We start from the raw sequence: 22854 nt of genomic DNA on the forward strand, positions 1-22854 counted from the left end.
AAAAGTCTAGCTACTTGTTCATAGGAATCATAGGAAGTCCAAGACTACTGAGTCTTATGACCATAGCTACTTGCCAGTTACCACTGTAGACTATGAATCCCCTCTCAAGAAGGGCTAGACAAATCAAGCCCAGGGTGAATTTCTGAATACCCATCAACTTATCCAGGTTGCATTTGAAAGAAGGCAGTGTACCTTACTACTTTATCTGCAGGTAGTCTGCTCCAGAAGTGAAGTAGACACTGAGTAGTAAATATGTCCCTCCACCTTGTTTTATTGATCTGCTGAAGCAGGTGTAGTTCTCCTGTTCTGGTATGTATGTGACTGTTTGATTTGAGAAGGTACAAGAGATATTGTACCTTCTGTATTACTGATTGCTCAAAAGGCAGGGTATAGGTCGTCTTTGAGGAGCACATATGACAAAAGGGAATGTACTTCTAGTCTTTTCTGGAATCTTAGGGATTTTAAGCCTGTGATCCTCTTTGTTAGAAACTGCTGGGGTCTTTCCAACTGTTTGGTATGTATGGTGAGGTACACCCCCCCAAAGGAGGACCTGTATTCTATAACTGATTTGACTAATGATGAATTCAAGGTAAGAATGACATCTTTTGATCTAGATGATATTTCCTCAGTGATCAGTCACACCAAATAGAAGAACTTCCTGACAACAATTTTGTCATGTAGAAATACTTCCTAACATCCATTCCTACATGTAGAAGGACTTCCTGACATCCATTCCTACATGTAGAAGGACTTCCTGACATCCATTCCTACATGTAGAAGGACTTCCTGACATCCATTCCTACATGTAGAAGGACTTTCTGACATCCATTCCTACATGTAGTAGGACTTCCTGACAACCATTTCTACATGTAGAAGGACTTCCTGATAAACATTCATTTCTATATGTGGGACTTCCTGACATCCATTTCTACATATAGATAGACTTTCTAACACATTTGTACATGGTGATCAAAGGAGAGGGAATCACCAACCCAGGTTCCCTGGTGTCTAACTACATTTTCATTTTGAAGTTGAGTATTGTCGTTGTTATATTTTATATGCCAAATGTGACAATGTTGTATTTTTTAACATTTAATTTAAGCCCATTTTCAATAACCTATAAGAAATAAAACTCATAATCCTGACTGGCTGTAATCCTCAGTAATTTCCAGGCAATCAAACATTTTGTGAGGGACAAGGCAAAAAATATGAGGCAAGCTGAAGAACATTCTGTAGTTTAAGTCACACTCACACTCACACACATATCACACCACACCACACATAAACTGGTTTCATTCCCCATTCTGTGAGCTTCAATTATCCCTCTGAGATTTTAATCCTGCCCTCTGAAGTAGAATCACATCTAGTTACGTTATGCAGCAGGAGCAATAGTAAAGCTGCATGCTATACTTGTAATATAATATTCTGATTGTTTCAATCTTCTTAGCTGGCCCATTCATTTAGCCAGTTTAAATTGCTTAAGGCAGACTATATGAAAAATTCTAATCCATTTTTTTTTTCTGGTACGTTACTTTAAAGACAATCATTTTATACAAAGGCTTTTATTCCTTTGTTTATACCAGTCCTAAGTATGAGCATCTTGCAAAAATGTAAATGCATTATATATGGGTACCTTTGTTAATCTGAAAAGCTGTTTTATGTTTTTTTTTCTGTAACAATCATTTGAAATTCTTGAGAATTATTTCAGAATTTTCTTCTTTTGATGCCATTTTCTGTGTTCGAGAATTAGTTTTAGCTTATACTGACAGTAGGCCTCCTGTTGAATTTGTTTATAGAATGAAGTGATAATGTTATATGCAGTAATTTCATTTTTCTGTATAGTTTACCAGTATAATAGTGGTTCAGTCACTAACTATAATTTGAGTAATTTCTGTGGATCATTTCCAGTCTAGCCTATCAACCTGTAAACACTGAAACTAGGTGCAAAGGTCCTTGAAAAGTAAATACAGCCAGTCAAAATTCTGGACATCTAGCATAAAATCTGAACATTTTATAGAACATAACAATTCCTGCTACCTGTAGGAATATGGGATACTACTCAGAAACAAGTTAAAAAAGCAGAATTACAAAAGTGATGGAAAAATATAAGCACATTATCAAAGAAACAGCATAACATTTGTAGACTTTAATGAATGTATTGCAACATTCTGCATACGAGGTGATTTATTTTTACTTGTGATAAATGAGATGCAATATGTATATCCTTTTTCTTTAAATTATTGGAGCTTCTAGTATGTTGGTCATGCAGTGTGGTTTTCTGTGTACCAGGCAGCTTCAAAAATCATGTGTGATGAGGAGGATTCAGAAAATTGTGTGAAGGGATAAATCAAACCTGGAAATAAGGACATATTTCAAAAAAGAAATACATCATGTGAAGGGATAAATCAGACCAGAAAATAAGAGATATTCATCAAAAAATAAATAAATAAAGACTGTTATAGGTATAATTTTGGACATTTATAAGTGTAGGTTCCAAATGGAAGGCAATTTGACAATGACTCCCAGTTTGCAGTCATCTGCAGACTAGATCAAAGTCATAGGTCTTGGTTTTAAATCTGTTAGGTCAGAGAAGTAACTATTCTGAAGCAACTCTTGTAATTGGTTCATGTCTGTCAGCCCTTTGACTTCTTATTGACTCTATAGCAGAATCTTTTAGGTCCTCCTGGTTTACTTTTTGTGGATCATTGTAAGCACTTTATTGCATGTAATATCTTTGTATCACTTCACATGCAAGTATTTTATCCCAACTGTACTTTTATGCCTTAAAAATTCAAGAAATTGCAAGAGTTGCTAATATGGGTTAAAACAGTTCCAATTCTGTTTCATCTGACTATCACAGAAACAAGATGTCATCAGTAAGTATTCCATAAAATAGAGAAGAAAGTGAAGAAAATATATGTTGGTTTTTGCCAAGCCATGAACATCAAATGTATATACTTGAGAGTCATTTAAGGCACCTGTTGCAGCCCCAAAAGTTTGTTGGCAAGTTTCAAGACCAAATCACCTCACCAAAGAGCAACTAGGCTACAATAACCCAGAAATCAAAGATGTAGAACTAATCCTTGGCAAACTAGAAATAAATCCCAATAAGCACATAATTATTGCAGGTGGCTAAATCCCACTAGGCAATAACACAACTGTTATGGAACACCTACTTAGCTGGCTGTCCAACTCCTTTCCACATGAAACCATACTACTAGGGGACTTCAATATAGACTGGACAAAATGCTCCAGCCACAATCCCTCTGCCTTTCTAAACCTCCACATGTTTACCCAAACCATAATAACTCCCACAAGAAATGACAAAGCATCCAAACGCCAATCAATCTTGGACGTTATCCTAGTATCGGACCCCACTCAGGCTCACCTATCAGGCTGTCTCCCAGACAGCCTAAGTGACCATCACCCAACCTATCTAATTAGGTATAAATTGCAATCTGTCAACCAACCCATCCTCAGGGAAGTTTGCAACAGAAAAATGTTTATAGCCACTAACTTCATCCAAGAGCTACAAAGTGTCAACTGGGCCCCCCTTAAACAACTTGCCCTAGACAAAGCAAAGTGAACATTTCAATTCATCCTTCCTAAACATCCTAAACCATCATGCACCTTCCCGAACCATTACAATAAAAACTAACCATGCCCCATGGCTCACCAAAGACACCAAAACTAAAATGAAAGAAAGAGACAAAGCTTGGAGACAATTTTGTTTAAGACATAAGGTTTTATTTCTCTGACACTATCTAGAACTCCAAAACAAAACCAAAAAGCAAATCAAACTAGACAAAGCCAATTACTGCAAAAACATGCAGGAAAAACATGCTCATAACCTCCAGAAATTTTGCGCCACATTAAATAGCATACTCAGCCTCGGAAAAACCACCACCCCATCCCCAGTGCTACCTAGCAATCTTGAAGACATTCCCACACAATTCAACAAATTCTTTACCGCAATTGTCCAAACACTGGCCAATGCCCAGTACAGTACCAGTAGTCCTACACCAACAAATACCCCCACCCTTCTCAACACTCAACCCATCATCCCCACTTTCAACTTCCACCCCGTGTCCACCAGGGTAATTTCTAAGCTAAAAACTAAAACCAACCACACTAGCAGCCGATAAGCTTCCAGCAGACTTCCTTCAGATATCAGCTGATGCCATAGCCTACCCAGCCTCTATTCTCATAAATAGATCACTGCTGGAAAACCAAGTACCCACCTCCTGGAAAACCTCACACATCATACCACTACACGAAGGGGGAACACTCCTTAGAGCTGACCAGTTATCATGCAATTGTAATCCTATCACCTCTGTCCAAAATATTAGAAAGAGTGGTTCACACTCAACTAATGCAACACCTCAAAGAAAACAACCTTTTCTCTGCTTCACAACATGGCTTTAGACCATTTCACTGCACCACCACAGCCCTCCTATCATTCACAGATATAGTTAACCACCACAGAAACAATGGTCTGTTTGTATCTTCCATATTCTTAGACTTATCAAAATTCTTTGATATGGTTAACCACAGCATTCCTCTTAATTCTCTATCTAGCATAAACATAAGCCTGTCCTCTATTGCTTGGCTTAACAGTTACCTATCTGGCTGTCAACAAATGGTTCTCTGGAAAGACCAACTATCCCCACTATTGCCAATTACCATAGGAGTCCCTCAAGGGTCTATTCTCAGTCCCTTACTGTTCTCCTTATACAATAACCACATCACTTTATCCTCACCCTCTATGTCAGTAGTACAACATGCAGATGACACCACCCTTATTTGCGCTGCCTCCACACTACATGAACTTCAATCCTTAACCCAGAACTACTTCACCCTCGCAGAAACATGTTTCACCAATATCAAACTTCTTCTCAATCCCCAAAAAACAAATTTATTATATTTGGCCCAGGAAAATCACCATCCCTAAGTGATAGCTTCTCCATCAAATCCAGACAACACTCAAATCAGCCCTACCACACACACAAAACTGCTAGGTGTTGAAATTAACAACAATCTTAAATTCAACATCCACATTGCTCAAACCATCAAGAAGGTTAACAAAAAACTTGGACTCCTTTATAGGAATAAAAACTTTACGACTAATAACACCAAAGCAACCATTGCAAGGACCCATCTCCTATCCATCCTCTTATATGCCTCTCCCATCTTGACCAATCTCCGGCAAACCGACCTAAATAAAATGGAATCTTGTTACAACAAAATCGCTAAATTTGCTATCGAATCCCTTTATAGGTCCCATCACTGTCTGTCACTTAAGCAAGTCAACTGGTTGGAACTACCTCATATGCTGCTACTCAACCAACTATCTACTGCTCACAAACTCTACTACTTTCCCAACCTAACCCCTGCACTACAGGAACTCATACAGCTGCACATCCCCACTAGAACTCTTAGATCTAGCAACCAAAACCTCATAAAAGTCATCAAGCATAAAATTATGCTGCTAAATCCTTTTTTGCCAGCACCATTGCCAAAAAATGGAACACCCTACCAAGCCATACAATCTCTACCACCTCCACTACTCAGTTTAAAAAACTCCTGAAAAAACATTTTCAGAATAATTGGCTATGATCATGCCATTCACCAGGCTAACCCTTAAAAAGGTTACTTCTCTGTACCCCAACTACTCTCAGTCTGTTTCATGAATACGCAATACTGCTTCTTTTTAGGTCTTTTGAGTAGATGTCTTTTGATACTCTATACTTCAATGTTTGACTTTTGTATGAGATGTTAATTTAATGTATTCCATACTGTATGTATCATCTCCTTGTGTGTATGCAACGAAAGTTCTCATAACATGAAACAAATGTTCCATGTAATTTCCTGTTATTTTATGTATTTGTTGTTTGGAGCTTATCTCCCTGGGCCCCCGCTGAAAACGGACCTGTGTCCAGTCGGACTTTCCCGGTTAATAAAATACAAAACAGTTGCTCTTCAAAACAATATCCAACAAGTCACAAAATATGTTTACTTGCAAAGTGGGCTCTACCTTTGCAGCAAATTATCTCAGCATTTGCTATTCATCTTCATGAGGAATAGAAGTAAATAGTAAAACTACATCTAAAGTTACCATAATTGTTTCTGGGCTTATTAAGTATTTTGTACCTATTTATACTTAAACAGCACCTTCAGCAAAATGTAAGACATATATCATCACAAGACAACTGTTTTACATGCAGTATATAACAGAGAAAAGTTGTTAAAATATTTATGTAACCTAAATTCAGGACATGGCATACACAAATGTTCCAGATGTTGCAAGAGTATTTGTGCTTCTAAAAATATGAGTAATGCCAACTTCTTGATTTTGACATACGATCAGTTTTGCATCAGACATAGTGAGACAGTTTGCAAATTCATCTTGAGTAATCAAAGCATTATGAACAATCGTATATTGAGTGAAAATAATTTTGAAAAGAACTGATTTGTTATGAACTTTCCACTATAAAATTAGTTTTCCTAAGTCATATACACTTCTATTTCATTCAAAGTAGCGCAGTCAAACATGAAAGTTGCAGGCTACCCTGTTTAGAGGAATGCTACAAATGAATGCTGTTTCATCATGTTCTCCACACTTTCATTCAGTAGGGTGTATTTGTATGAGTGTAATAGCACTGAGTCTACAGATATAACTACCAGCACCTAGAACTGCAGCTGGGTCTGATCAGATTATTCTCTTGCAGTTCCACCACACAGCAGTGCTGCTAATACTACCGTACAACAAAACAGTAATTCAGTTGTTTCACTTGTGAGATAGTTGTATGCACATTCAAACTCTGCAGTAAAGGAATTGTTGCTGCCTGTAAAACAGTTTATTCCCACATTGCAATCACAGCAGGACTGCAAAGAGTGCTTACACTGCTAAGAGGAAGAGCTGACTGCATACATCAGTTTCCTGATGTGACAAGCTTTAACTGGAGCTTCAACCTTATTTACATTTGTAATGAAAAAATCAGCATCTTATTTCATCTATGTGCAGCATAGTATGTCAGTTATGCATAAAACACAATGCTGCTTTAATTAAATGCCAAGACAAAACATTAACTTTAAGTAGTTTGCAAGTATTTTTTCTTGATAATGTCCGAATACTTGCAGAAGTAGAACACAGTATAAATGTCTTAGAATACAGGTTAGCAGCGACATCCAGACTGATACCCTGGTACATGGCACAGGTCATATTTAAAAACAGGCAGCTATGATCATCCTGGTTAGGGGAAGTATTTCAGAATGTGACATTTTATGCATATATATATATATATATATATATATATATATGTGTGTGTGTGTGTGTGTGTGTGTGTGTGTGTGTGTGTGTGTGTGTGTGTATGGGTGTCAGACACACGATCAAATTGAAACAATGTTGACACCTAGGAGACTGATGTCAAAATGTTGAATAACAAAATATCACCACATTTTGTGTATGCTCTGGGGCTTACCTGGAGCAATAGCATAACAAGGGTGGGGAGAAGGGGACATGTGCCTCAGGCATAAGGTATTAAAGGGTGCAATCCTTAAATCTGTTTCTGCATTCTTCTTTCTGAACAACTACTTCTGAATGCTAGTACAGTAAGCAACTTGCAAATTTCTTTTTGCTTTTTTCTCTTTCAATGAAGAGCCATGGCATGGGAGGGGTCATGCTTCAGACTGCTGTGAGCAGTCTGTCAGAGCTACCCTTTTATTTTGCTCTTCTGTTTGAGCACCCCAAACTCTCCAAAACACCCTAAGCTGTAAGGCGCTAGTTCAGGGACTGGCTCAGGGCACTGGTTGAGCCATCTACACCCCCTGCTAATTATATGTACTAACTCTGAGATCACACAATCCTCAGGAAAAGAAATATTCACTTAGCTGGGGATTGTCAGTCTTGCACATCTGTAGACTATCTGTCTGTGCTGATCAATTGGTATTTACCAAACAGATGTCACTGTGTGTGTGTGTGTGTGTGTGCACGCATGCAAAATAGTTTTGTATTAGTAGGAATGGAAGCTGCCTGATGTAATGACATAACTTCTCCAGACATAAAAACTATTTTTCATTAGTGCCTTCAGACAACTCTTCCCTTTTCTATTTCTTCAGTAGCTGTATATTATGTTGGAGTTCCTTCTTTCACTCACAATCATTATTTTTAAGGACAGCCTTTCAGTTCAAAGTGACTGGCAACAAATAACAAGATGCAGTTTTCAAATTAGACCTGTATATAAATGAAAATCTCAAAATAATGAAATAAACATACACACGCACGCACGCACACACTCACACACACATGTAGATACGTGTGGACAAATGCAGAGATGCACACGCACGCACACACACAGCATGCATGCAGAACTGTATTTAATCTTGGTGAAACTAAACACTTACAAACTAGACAATCAGTGCCAACAGACAGAATGTAAAGTTGAAATGCATATTTGTCATTGTAAAGCACCATATAAATATAATCGAAAGTGAGAGATAATAGCAACAGACACTTGTCTGGGACACAACATAGCACTGCAATCTTCCTAGTATGGTAATTCCACACTGGCATTATTTTCTTGGTAGTCAAGCAACCTAGCTTGCTAACCCTTGCTAAGTAAATACATTGCAGAGTGTAATTAGCATACTTGTGAATCTCCTCCTCATCCCAGCACATACATCTTGTCTCATGGTTCCCTGGCTCATGAAGGTCCTGGGATCACAATAATTTCCTTAAAATGTAAGTAAATATTTGATTTAACTGAACATAAAACTAGCTAAGCATATTACAGTGAAAGGCATTCTTAAGGCATCTTATCTGACAGAAGTCATTAAAGCTGCTGGGGTTCAGCCACTTCATTATTGGGGGTGGAGCTTCTTCACTTCAAACATAATAGTGCCGTTTACTATTGTAATGAAAGAAACCTAACGTCACCCTGTTTTTCATGGTATTCACCTTTGTATTCCATAAAATGTAGCTTAACTTAATCATTCTAGTACAAAACATTTATCAGAGCTACATCTTCAAAAGCAGTCATTTAGTGATGAAATTATTTAAAGAAACACAGGAAAACTTGTTTTATTGTCTACACTGATAAAGTAATGTTTTCTATAATGAATTCATTATTTAGTTTTATTTGCAGTGTTAGCCTCACTAGACATATGGCATATTTTCTAGGGAGAACCGAGGTAGACAGTTTGGGGACATGTGGCTAGGATACCAGGGAATTTCCTCTACTCACTGGCAGGAGAGTGCTGTTAGGACTTGTCAGTAATGGAGTTCAAGGAAAGAGGAGATGCAGAGAGGAGTGATGCAGTGAGACACAGGAAATATGAATAAAATACTTTACTAAGTTAGGATTGCCATCAGATGCAATAAAGGCACAGGAAATTCAGTTAGAGGCTCTGTGGAGTAAACTGGCTCAGTGCTTAGATGAAGAAGTGCTTCACGATGACAAACTGAATCAAGCTGTGCTGCATATAGAGATAGCATCTGGGACAACAACAGAAGTGAGGAAAATATGTCAAAGAAGAGTTAATATGTGGTGAAGAGAAGGTAACCCTCTACACAACTGTATGATGGCTTGTTAATCTTACTTTGTGGTTTGCTGAAGGTGGTTTTCAGTGAGTAGGATTTGTGTTATATGACTGTTGAAATTTCTTTTGGCAAATCAAAATGATGCAGATGTCTGGACTGATTTGAGATGACCAAACAGTTTTCTACAGCTGTGAGTAAGAACAAGAATAATGTTCAAAATACAGAAGGGAGAAGAAATCTACAAAGAAATTGAGCTGTAAAATTAATAGATATTACTTCTGGAATGCTACATTGCAACAAATAAAGTGAAAAGAGTTTTGATTTTTCTTGGTGGACAAATGTTATTTATTCTTTTTATCTGACTTACAGCTGACTTCTGACCCCTGGATTTCTCCCTAGCACTGACACCCTTAGCGCCACTACCCCAGCATCTACCTCCAAGGGTGGGTGATATTCCTACAAATGGAAAGGCCTCTGGATGACGCTGGCTATGAAATTCCCCTGTACCCAGGAAAGAGCAAGGAAGCTATGCTCCTCATACCATGACCAAGCTATGTTTTTTTTTCTGTAAACCCTAAACTTCATTCCAGATGCCAATGTCACTATCAGACTTGGCAGGCAATGCGCAGCAAGTTAAGTGTGTGCTCTACTTTAGCTTCTATAAGACACTCACAGCTTTCTTTGATGATAGAACAGTTTGGTGCTTATTTAGGATTCGGGAAATAGTATAAAGGTGCACAACAGGGAAAGAAAACAAGCAAACTGGTAGTAAAATGTTCCAAAGAAGAATTTATGTAACAGCATCAGAATGTAACTCCGGTTAAACATGCAATTCAGGACAGACAAGAATAAGTTTTTCCTTTGTTGAGTGAAAAACATAAGAAAGAGGAAAGGCTCATAAAAAGGCTAAAGGAGGGACACGGAGTGGCAATGGAAGGATACAAAGAGATGATGAAGGCGCTGCAGACATTTTTGGAAAGCCATATAAGGCAAATATAAGTAGGATTATTATGGAGTTTGAGAAAATAAAAATGATCAGCTTAGAACAATGTCTGCAAGTTGTGTAAGCTGAACTTGCCATAACAGTAGATATTCAAATGATCAGTGCTGCAGTAACCTTAGCTATATGGGTTACATCTTGCCAAGGATATATCAGTCAGCCAACTTTCAAAGCTTCAGAGCACCTTCCATAACCCCAAACTTGTCAAGCAGCTCGAGCTGCGCTGAGTAAAAGACAAGTTTGGGTGTGAAGCCCTTCAGAGCTTTCATACCAGCAGAGGGAATGACAAGGCTAGGAATAACAAAAAATAAATGTCCACACCCTGGCATAGCCCCAAAAAAGGAGGATGGAGAGAGGAAGCGGCTACTGCACTAGTGATCTTTCAAACAACTACCATAATGCTAAGTTCACAACTGTATTATGTTCTTCATATTAATCACTGCTGCAGTACTCTTAGCTATATGGTTCGATGACCATAGGTAACTACATTTGGGAGGTGGAAGGAGAAGAGTCCAGGATCACCTGGAAAATGTTCCTAGCAAAGCATGATCTATTTCTGGAGGACTCCAGCTTATAGTGCTTTGTAAAAGCTTGTACAAAGGATTGAGTAGCAACTTTTAGAATACTTTTAGAATCCAACCCTTTCCAAAAAGCCATAAAAAAGTCGAGGTAAGAAGCCATAAAAAAAGCTGAGGTTCTTGTAAAGTGGGTTTTGACCCTGGCTGGAATAGATTTGTCATGGTGAGTATAAAAAAGTTATGTACTTACCATAACAGTCCATCTTAGCTCTACCCAGAATTCTTCTCTCTTAGTTATCTCAGATCGAGTTTGCAGAAATGATATAGAAACATGTAAAATATATGTACACACACACACACACACACACACATATATATGTGTGTGTGTGTGTGTGTGTGTGTGTGTGTGTGTGTGTGTGTGTGTGTGTGTGTATATATATATATATATATATATATTTGTGTGTGTGTATATATATATATATATATATATATATATATATATATATATATATATGTGTGTGTGTGTGTATATATATATATATATATATATATATATATATGTGTGTGTAAATAGCTAGATATACAAATATATACAGATACTTGAAAGGTAGGTCAGGAGGAAGCCTTATCTACTGTTCTTAACCCGACAATAGTATAAAGTCGCTTAGATCTGCTCCACCAAAAAAACTTTTAGGTCAGGGAATGGAGGGGGGGGGGGTGGAGTCAAGGATGAATGAAGATTTGACAACACAGATGAAATGTTATGTAAGTACATAACTTTTTTATTCGATGTTGTCAAACTTCATTCCATCCTTGAAAGATGGGATAGAGTCCCCAGCTACTTAAATTCCTAGGTGGAATCATGGAAGGACATTCCTGAGCCGAAGGATGATCGTCCTCTAGAGAACAGGTCCAATTTGTAATGAGTAATAAAGGTATGTGGAGTAGCCCAGGTAGCTGCTGCACATATGTCATCCAGTGAAGCTCTGGATTGAAAAACAGCTGAAGTAGTTATAGACCTTGTAGAATGTGCTTTGACTGGTTTGGTCGAGGTTATGTTATTCTTATCGTAACTGAATGAAATGCAGCTTTTCTGCCACTTGGAAAGAGTAATTTTGCTGACTGCTTTGCCCAACTTTGCACTAGAGAAACAAACAAATAACTGACTGGATTGTCTTATGTCTTTCATCCTTCGAAGATAGACCTGTAGTTGTTTATGGACGTCTAAAAGGTGCTCTCTTCTTTATTATAGTGGTTAGGGAAAAAAGCTGGGAAATCAATGGTCTGGTTCATGTTTGTCTGTGATACAACCTTTGGTAAGAAGGAAGGGTTAGTTTGCAAGGATACCCTAGCCTTGTGGAAAACAATGTAAGGAGGTTCGGATGATAAAGCCCGAATCTCTGAAATCCTTCTGGCAGAAGAAATGGCTACCAAAAAGAGTGTCTTCCATGATATAAACTTTAGGTCACAATCCATAGAGGGTTCAAAGGGTGAATGTGTTCCTGCCTGAAGAACTTGGTTTAAGTCCCAAGGAGGTGTTGGGTCCTTGAATGGAGGCCTTAGGAAATGAGTGACTCTTAGAAATGATTTACAAAGGCTTTGAAAGGCTAAGGAATGTTCATCCAAACCATTATGAAAATTAGAAATAGTATTTTGATCGTGAAAAGAAAAGCTGCAGCATTAAACAGCAAGGCTAAAAAGTCCAGCATGTGTTCTATGGAAGCTAAAAAAGGATCTTTTTGTTTTTCAAGGGCCCAAAAAGTGAATCTCTTCCACTTACTGGTGTACAGCTTTCTAGTGGAAAGTTTGTGGGCTGATAAAAGAATGTGGCATACTGGGGAGGAAATATTTGGATGGCTGGCAGTTAATGGAACTGGAGAAACCATGTAGTTACCTTGAGGTTCAAAATGTTTGGGTGAACAAGACCGTCGGAATGGGATACAAGATCTGGGCCTGAGTCCAGAATCATGGACTGTCGAGTTAGGTGAGGCCAAAGAAAGGGGAACAAAATCGGATGAGGCCGAAAAAGAGCAATGAAGATCAATGTACTCTTCAACCTGCATGCTTTCTGTAAAATGTTTGGAATTAGGGGTATTGGTGGAAAGGCATATAGGAGAATGGGGAGCCAATCACAGAGAAGAGAGTCTCTTGTTGACTCTCCCGGAGGGTAATTAGGGCAAAGTAGTTGCTACATGTGGTGTTTAAGGGGGATGCAAAAAGATTACAGCTAGGTTGACCCCAAAGATGGAAAATCATTTTTGCTACTTTCAGATTGAGAGACCACTCATGAGGCTGAAGGATACATCTGCTCAGCTTGTTCACAATCACATTGGGGCTCCCTGGTATGTGCGTTACTGCTATAAAGTGGTTGGAAGAAATCGCCCACTGCCACACTAAGCGTTTCTTGATAAAGGTGGGTAAGACTTGGTTCCTCCCTGATTGTTGATGGACCAAACTACTGGCATGTTGTCTGTTTGAATTGCAATAGTCCCTTGAGGAAGAGCTGTCTGAAAGGCCTGCAACATGAGAACTACCATTCTTATCTCTAGAACATTGGTGTGCAAGTTGGCCTCTATAGGGGACTAAGTGCCCTCAACCATCTTGCTCAGATAATGCCACCCACCCCAGGTGGGAGGCATCCTTAGTATGGCTGTGAGCTCCGTAAAGACAAAGGGATGACTATGAAGAACTCTGTGTGAATGCATCCACCAAAGAAGATCTGTCTTGCAATGTCTGGTGATCAGGACTTGTTGTGACAATGGGTGATGAAAATATGGACCACTGGGAAGCTAGTAGCCATTGAAGAATTCTCATGATTCCTTAGTGATCTTGTAGGCGTGGGGAGGCCCGAATGTTTATTCTCATCCAGTGGCATAGATCTGTGTCTGGGTGCCTATAGTTTATACCTTCAGCGGTCGTCGTTCTGACCTATTTGACTGTGCCTGTGTTTATCTTGTGAGCTGTTGGTAATTGCTTAGCAGAAGGAAGGAAAGATGAAGGATAAACAGAAGAGGAAGAAGGAGGATCACACATGGGCTGAAGCTGCTTGTATGGTAAGTAAATTCTCGGGGGTCAGGCAGCATGATCTCGGCTTGGAGTATACTTGCCTGCTGGACTTTCATAGGCCTTTCTTTGTGCCTTCCAGCCTACTGCATTCTGCCTCTTTGGAACCCTTTCTGAATTGGTGGTGGTTGGGTGGAAGTGGGCGTTTAGCCTGTTTTTTCCGTAAGGCTGTTAGTTTTGATACAGTGTTCATTTATTATACAAAACGAGGCTTCTGTATTGTATTTAACAGTTAATCTTTATGATTGTGAAGTATGTTTAAATGAATTTGTGCAATAATTGCAGTCTATTGTATGTGGAGATGGTGGCAGAATTGAATTGTATAATTACATTGAGCTTTGTGAGCTGTAATAGAAATGTGTGCATGCATGTACTGGGTGTGTGTCTCTGCATACATAATGTGCGTGTGTGGCAAAATGTGTATCGTATTACACTGTGTTGTGGTATAGGTTTGCTCTGTGATTAATGGGCACGTTTGTGTTTTTATCTTCATACAGAAACTTTACGTTTTAGTATTTATTGCCGTACAAATTATCTGACCTAAAAAGTTGGGTGCTGTTCATTGCAACTCTTAATTTTATTATGAATCTATGTAGGGAAAAGGGTGTAGTAAGTAGGACAAATTGGTTAATGAAGAATTAAAATAAGTGGGGGACTGCAGTGGTGTGTGGGAAGACACGTTTTAGATAAATATGCACTTTCTTATACTTGTAATATTTTATGTACAGTATAGTTGTCTTATTTTGTATGTATGCATTTATCTTATGGTTTGTTTTCATTGGGTGCATCAGTGTTTTTTATCATTTCCAAATAGTGTTCGTGTGTCTGCCTAGTTATATTGCTCAAGTATGTGGTCATGAAGCTGTCTACCCATTAGCCCAGACGATTAAAGCTGTTTGATCTGTTACTGTGCTGATTCCTTTAGTCCAAAGTCCGATTACATCTGCCTTCATTTGCCTGTTGTGTGAATCTGAGGATGTCCCTTAACCAGACAGTGCTGTGGAACAGTTCATAAATTGGGCTAGGCCCCTTAGTGATTTACAGCTGTGAAGCTAATTGTAAGACTTTTGGGTACTGTCATATAGTGAATTTGCTGATTCTTAGCTGTTTATTAAATCTGCTGTTTAGAGCACCCCCCCAGGCCTTCCAAGTAAATGCAGATTCCAATGAGAAGCTAGGAAACTACTCAGAGATTGTGCTGTGTTTGTTCACCAGATTGTTTATCTACTCAGAGGCGATCTGTGCTTAACATACAAGGCCATGTCAAACCCTGAGCTGTTGGACATGCTCCACTTAAAGAAATCCCAATCCCTCAGAGCCACACGCTCCAGGGATCTAAACCTTATCATCACAATGAACAAAACATGCTAGAGGAATAGGTTCCTGACCCAGAGACTCCCCATACTCTGGAATAGACTGCCCATACATGTCAAGCAGAGCACCTCATTGGCCCTCTTCAAAATGAACCTTGATGATTGGATGGGAGATAGGAAATTCACCCCAGGGATCATGTCAGTCGACCTGCTAGACAGGGGCCCAGAGAAGTAAATATTGTGGGGAAAAAATTTCCAGGGAATTTTTATGGCTAGGCTTGCATAGGCCTTAGGGCTGATAGCCTAGTACCAGCCTATGATCCTATGTGAAACCTGGCTAGTGGCACCAGAGTTATAGAAGCTGCCATGTATCCCAGGGCTATTATCAGCTGATGCTTGGGTGTAGCAGTTTATGAGCCAGTCATCCAGATAGGGAAACACATGGATTCCTTGTAGTCTCATGTGAGCCACTACTACTACCATGCATTTGGTGAACACCCTGGGGGCTGTTGTGTGTCTAAAGGGCAGTACTCTGAATTGGCAGTGACTGTCTCTTAGTCAGAAACAGCGGAACTTTCTGGAGTCTTTGTCCATCTTTATGTGGTAATATGCATCCTGAAGGTCTATTGAGCACATTCAGTCATCTTTCTTTAGAAAGGGAAGAATAGACTGTACTGTGACCATCTGGAACTTTGTCGAACTGGTTTGTTCAATACAGAGATCCAGAATTGTTCTCCAGTCCCCTGTATTCTTTGGCACTAAAAAGAATCTTGAGTAGGTTCCAGATCCTTCTTGGTCTGGTGGGACTTGTTGGATGACCCTTTTTTCTGGCAGTTTTTGGATTTCTTGTACTACTGCATCTCTCTGTTTGGCTGGGACATTGGGGATTTTCTTCTAAAATGGGGGAGGTTGAGAAAAAGGAAAGGCATAACCTCTGGATCCAATCCATTGGACCCAGGAATCTGTTGTTATGTCTTGCCAGGCATTTAGGTGCAAGGATAAGTGTCTCCTGACTGCCACCAGAGGACAACAATCAAGCCTCTCTTTAGAAGCATTGAAAGGGCTTGCCTGGGAAAGAATCCCTCAAGCCTTGGTTTTGCAGACCACCTGTGCCGTGATGGTGGAATCTCCCATTCTGGTCCCCCCCCCCCCCTCTGCCCATGAAGGAACTGCCTCCACATTTATCCTGGAAAGACCTTTGGTATTTTTTGAACCACATTTTAACACCACTCCTCTGTTTCCTGGAAATGGACCTTTGGGGGGGTGGAAAAAGTATGCCAACAGCTGAAAGGGTCTTACACCTGGACAAGGTTTCTTTCACTTTAGGGCCAAATAAGGATGTTCCGTTAAAAGGAGCATTAATGAAAGAAGACTTGAATGGTTCTGCAAAATCACAAAAGTGTATCCACATGTGTCTCCTAATGGCTACACCTGTATCTGCTGATCTAGATGCCCCTTTGGCTGTATGTGCTATCAGCCTCATAGACGAATTGGACACAGAATCTAGCATGGATTACTGGGAAGCCACTTTGTCTTGGACTACCTCAGCTACAGCTCCTGCTAGCATGTCTGATAATTCCTTGATCAGATGCCATTGGAGTCTGGTGAAATGTGCCGAGTAATTCCAGGACCTTATGGCAAAGGTCGTTAGTGTAGACCCACTTGCCAAATTTGTACATAGCCCAGGACTCCCTGTTGGGTGGATGGACAATGGAACTCTCCTCAGCCAGTTCCTTTTTAGTGGGAGCTGCTATGACCATAACATCAACAGCCAGACCCTTGGCCCAAAATTGTTTGTCTTCGGGTATGGAACGTATTTTATCTGGTCTCTTGGGGATGGGCTCGACAGAGTCAGGGGCCTTCCATGCTTGTAGAGAAATCAACTGAATGAGTTCATCAGCAGGCAGAGTCACCCAAGAGGTAAATGGCTGGGTACTAAATGACTGCAGGTAGACAGTTTCCTCAGCAAAAGGGTTTTGGGACTTCCAGCCACCCCTCTGCTTCAGAATTTCCAAGATGTCTACAAAGGAGACATCTTCAGGGGTTGAGCATGGGGAACCCGCCCCTTAATTGAAATCTGCATCTTTGGTGACTGATTCCTTGGAAGAATCCAAGTGTGTCCTCTTGCACTTCTTTTTGTGTGGGACCTCCTCAGGGGGATAATCAGGACAGGTAGCAGGGGATGACAGTACCTGTGCCTGTGATACCTGAGGCTTCAGCACCTGCTGTACCTGTGGAGAGGCAGGTAAAATAGTAGAACTAGAGGGGAAACCTGTTCCGATGGGGTAGGCACCAACTGAATATCTGCTAGAGAAGGGGGCCTCTGCATATCCTCGAAGGCCAGTCCCCCTCAAAAGAGAATGGAGCCCAGAGCAGAGAAAGACTGCCTCAGAACTGGGGTCACTCCCCACTCTGAAGAACCAAGCCTTGAGGCTCAAGCCAGAGTCAAATTGATATGAGCTAAAGCTCCAAAGAGCACAGATGGCTCTGAAAAGCTTGGAGTCAAGACCTGCTCACTGGAATCGATAGGGCAGCTATGGCTCTGGGAGGTCTCCAGTTCCGAGATAACCGAAGAGCTCAGGATAATTTTTGGCTCTGTAGAAGTGAGCAGCTCTGAAGCTGACACCATCAGTGCTGGGAGAACTGGAACAGAAGACTCTAAGAGCTCCAAGGAGGTTAGAGGAGGAGTAGTCAATGGGGTGAAGGAAGATGTTTCAGTATCAAGACCAGAAGGAATTTGTACCGAAGGTGGGCCTAAAAGCCCTCTAGCTCATAAAATCTTATTCACCAGCCTTTCCACATCCAGTTCCATGAAGCTTTTGGTGGAGCGGATGGATGAAGCTGAAGGAGACTTAAGGCTTTGCAAAAACATGTCTGGTAATTCCCCAGCAAAAGGACCAATTGAAGGGGGAGTAAGATATTCTAGGTCTAACAGTCACAGTCAATGGAACAGAAGCCAAATCTTATGTCGAGGCCTTCAATGTCGAAAGGCTCGCAATTGTAGTTGGTGCCAAAACTGAAGTTGTCGGTATCAATGACTCAGAAACAGAGGCTTTTGTTTCTAAGGGACCAGTTGGAACCGAGCTCTTCAATTTTATTGGCTTTCAGAACTGATGGGAAGGTTGGAACCAATGAACTGAGTTTTTTTACTTTGTCAGCAGAAGAAGTAGAGGATGAAAATGAGATATCTGTTTTAGCTTTATCAGCAGTGGATAAGGCTTCTCCAAACGCTGGTGGCAAAATCCTTTTAAAATTAGTTTGTTATGTCTTTCCACTAGAGCCTGGTGGCTAAAGGCATGACAGATACTACAATCTACACACACGCACACAGCAACAGTTATACCACTCCACCAAGGGGGAGCCACCACGGACCCTGGGAACTATCGCCCCATTAGCCTGACGAGCCTGGTCTGCAAGGCTATGGAACGTATCATCATGGAACTTATAAGCAATGACATTGGTAATTTCCAAACTCTGGACCCTGCCCAGTTTAGGTTTATAAAAGGCAGATCATGTCTCCTAAACCTGATAGGCTTCTTTGAAGCGGTCACCAAAGCTGTAGATGAGGGTAAGGTGGTTCACACAGCCTATCTGGAGCTCACCAAGGCTTTCAGCACCACCACCCCCCTCTGGAATTATAGATAAACTCACTAAACTAGGTATAAATCCCTATGTCATAAGATGGGTTGCCAACTGGCTCACTGACAAAACCCACACTGTGAAAGTAGCAGACTCCTAAATCCAACTTCAGACCAGTGACAAGTAGAGTACCACAGGGTTCAGTCCTGGGTCCTCTCCTGTTTGATATCTACTTCTCTGAAGTACAGACTAACACAGGTCTTTAGCTAACAAAGTTCGCAGATGACTGCAAACTAGGAGCCATAATCAAAACTCCTAATGATGTGGACATCCTACAAAAGGGCCCCACTGAGACAGATGCCTAGTGTCAAAGCCATGGCCTCAAGCTCAATGCCAAAAAGTGGATTGCCATCCCTTTTGGTAAAAAATCTGTACCCATGAACTACCACATAGGTGGTAGTCTACTTAATACCGAAAGTGTGATAAGAGACCTTGGGACACAGGTGGACAGTAGTCTCTCCTTTGATAAACACATCACCACAGTAGTCATGAAATCCTTCTACGTGGCACACCACATCACAAAAGGTTTCTCATCCAGGAACAAAGAGGTCATTGTTCCCCTCTGCTCATCACTCATTAGAACCATTATAGAGTGCAACGCCCCTTTTGATACATACCTCACAAGACATCTGCAACAACTAGAAAGGCCACAGAAAGACCTCATAAAGAGGATTACTGGCCTCAAACAGATGCCCTATGCAGACCATCTCAAAAAACTCCAGCTTTACTCTGTCACATATCACCTACTCAGAGGCGATCTCTGCCTAACATACAAAGCTAAGTCAAACCCAGAGCTGTTGGACATGCTCCACTTAAGAAATCCCAATCCCTCCAAGCTACACACTCTAGGGACCTAAACCTTGTCACCACAATAAACAGAACATGCTGGAGGGATAGATTCCTGTCCCAGAGACTTCCCATACTCTGGAACAAACTACCTATCTATATCAAACAAAGCTCCTCATTAGCACTCTTCAAGAAAAATCTTGATGATTGGATGGGAGATAGGAAATTCATCCTGGGTATCACTTCTGTGGCTCTGCTTGACAGGGGCACAGGAAAATCATTTTCTTGAGTGGTGAAAGTCAGGGTACCATTTGGCTAGGCTTATATAAGCCCTAGGGCCAATAGCCTAGTACCTACCTATGAACCTATGAACCTAAATGATGTGGACCAAGGCAATATACACATAGTACGTGAAAATCTGACAGGGGGAATTTTATGGCTACACTTCTGGCATTTTTTGAACCAAGACGAGCCCTTACCCTTCTCAGCCATGACAAGCAGTGAAAAACAGTTATAAAGAAATTGTTATGGAAGTCTCACTTCACAAGGGACAGGGAACATGAGGGTAGAAGAGATAATATTTTATACTTAAATTTTTATATTTAAGATAAACAACACAAGAGAGAGAGTGAGAGAGAGAGAGAGAGAGAGAGAGAAAGAGGGAAACTATCAACAATGATAGTGGGGAAGTACACAAATGGCAATACTATTGGAAGTGTAAAAAGAAATGACAGAAAAATATATCTGTCAAGAATGGAATGAAGTTTGACAACATCAGATCAAAAGGTAATAGCCTCAGACAACCATTTGAAAATAGTCTGTATTGACACCAGTTGCCCATTCTTTTTACCTTCACAAGAAATTAACAATTGATCCAATGATCTGAAAGATTTAGTTCTGTCATGACAATACCTGAGTTGTCTGTGGACATTCAAGGTATATAATATCCTTTATCCCTCATATTTGGTTTCAGGAAGAAAACTAGAAGTTGGATATAGTTTGAATTAAAGTAAACTTGGATTCTACTTTAGGCAAAAAAAGAAAGATTAGTTCTCAACCAAACCCTGTCCTTGTAGAAAATGAGGTTTGGTTGGCTCACCATAAGAGCTTACAACTCAGATACACTTCTTGTAGAGGTCAGAGCAATTAATAAAACTGTTTCCATATTAAAAACCTCAAGTAAGCCAGATTAGCTGGTTCAAATGGAGTAAGTGTTAGCTTCTCTGGAACAAAATTAAGATCCCAAGAAGGGACCGCTGGTTTACTTGGAGGTGTCTTATGCAAAACTTCATTTCAAGAACATTTTGACACGTGACTTCCTTGAAGGAGGGGGATCTATGGGCCGATGTGCTGAAATGGCCAATAAATAAACCTTGATAGAGGAATAAGAAAGTCCATAGGATAGTAACTCACACAAATATTGCAAAAGCAGAGAACAACTAGCTCTGAATGGGTGCTTGTTGTGTTGGTGGCACCAGCTAGAAAGCCTTTTCTAGTAGCAGACTTTCTTGACTCTATTAGTACCTGCAGCAAGTCCTCAGAAATAGAGGTGCCTAAAAGGAATTAAGCCCCAGTCGTCCCACCAGTCACATGAAGATTATTGATGTCAGGATGTATCAAACACCCTATTCTTGTATGAATAGATCCATTCTGTGAGGAATTTTGTGGTAATTGTCCCTGGCCATTTCCAAAAGAAAGAATGACTACAGTTGCTTTGGCCAGAAGGAAGTCACCACAATGATTGTGGGAGATTCCTTATGGATCTTCAGAAGTACCCTGGATATTAGTGGAAGGGGTGGAAAGGCATACGGGAACATTCCTGTAAAAAGAAAAGAAAAGGCATCTGTCTTCCAGGCCTTCTTACATGGAGCCCTGGAACAGAATTTTGACAGTTGATTGAGCCCTGGAACAGAATTTTGACAGTTGATTGAGCCCTGGAACAGAATTTTGACAGTTGATTGTTCAGAGATGAGGTAAAGACGTCTACTTGAGGAACTCCCCACAGACAGATCAAATCTTGGAAGACCGCTGGATCTAGTTTTCATTTGTGAGGGTCTGCCCTGGTTCTGCTCAGTTTGTCTGCCACACAATTTTGCTCTGATGAAATGTAGTATGCTTGTAGAGTGAGATTGTGCTCTGAAGCTATATATCAAGCTAACATGGTTAGTCTGCAAAGGGGGTACAATTTGGTCTCTCCTACTTGTTGATGTATCACTTCACTGTGGTATTGTCTGCAACCACTTGAAGAGATCCCAGGGATCAAAGATGATTCAGGGGAATACAGTACCTTGATCAGGGAAAGCATCTGCTTGATATTTATGTATTATTATCTGTCCTCAGTGTCCCACAGCCCCCTGCACTTTTATCCCTCTTTAAACTGCTCCCCAAGCAGCATCCATGGTGACTGACTGCTTTGGAGCAGGGAGGAAGAAGAAGAGGAGAACTTGATTTAAGAATACCTCTTGTCTCCACCAAGTGATTTCTCTTCTGCCAAATCCCAGTACTGGGCTTTGAAAAGATAAATGGTGTTGATGCTGGGACCAAACAGATTTCAGATACCACAGTATCTTTCATGTGGAGTCTTGTCAGTGGTATTATTAGAATCATAGATGTCATGAGACCCAAAACCCTGAGGTATTCCCCTCACAGTGACTGAAATCTGAGTGGAAAACTAGAAATAGATCTAAATAAAGATCTAAATGTTTTCTTGTGGAAGAAAAGCTCTTTGATCTGAGGTATCTAGTTGACATCCCAGAAACACAATCCTGTCTGAGGAAGTCAAGAAAAACTTTTGAATGTTCTCTTGGAATCCCAGCTCGTGCAGGAGATCTCTCACCCAAGACAGATATTCCTGACATTTTCAGAAAGACTCTGCAAAGATAACCAAGCCATCTAAATATGGAAAATGTGGATATCCTGCAGCCTGCAATGAGCTATAACTGGAACTAGACACTTTGTGAACACTCTTGGTGCAGTGGATAGTCCAAAGGCTAAGGC

The sequence above is a fragment of the Protopterus annectens genome, chromosome 3.part0, assembly GCF_019279795.1.
Source record: "Protopterus annectens isolate FY-2018-M chromosome 3.part0, PAN1.0, whole genome shotgun sequence".
Classification (NCBI taxonomy): Eukaryota; Metazoa; Chordata; order Ceratodontiformes; family Protopteridae; genus Protopterus; species Protopterus annectens.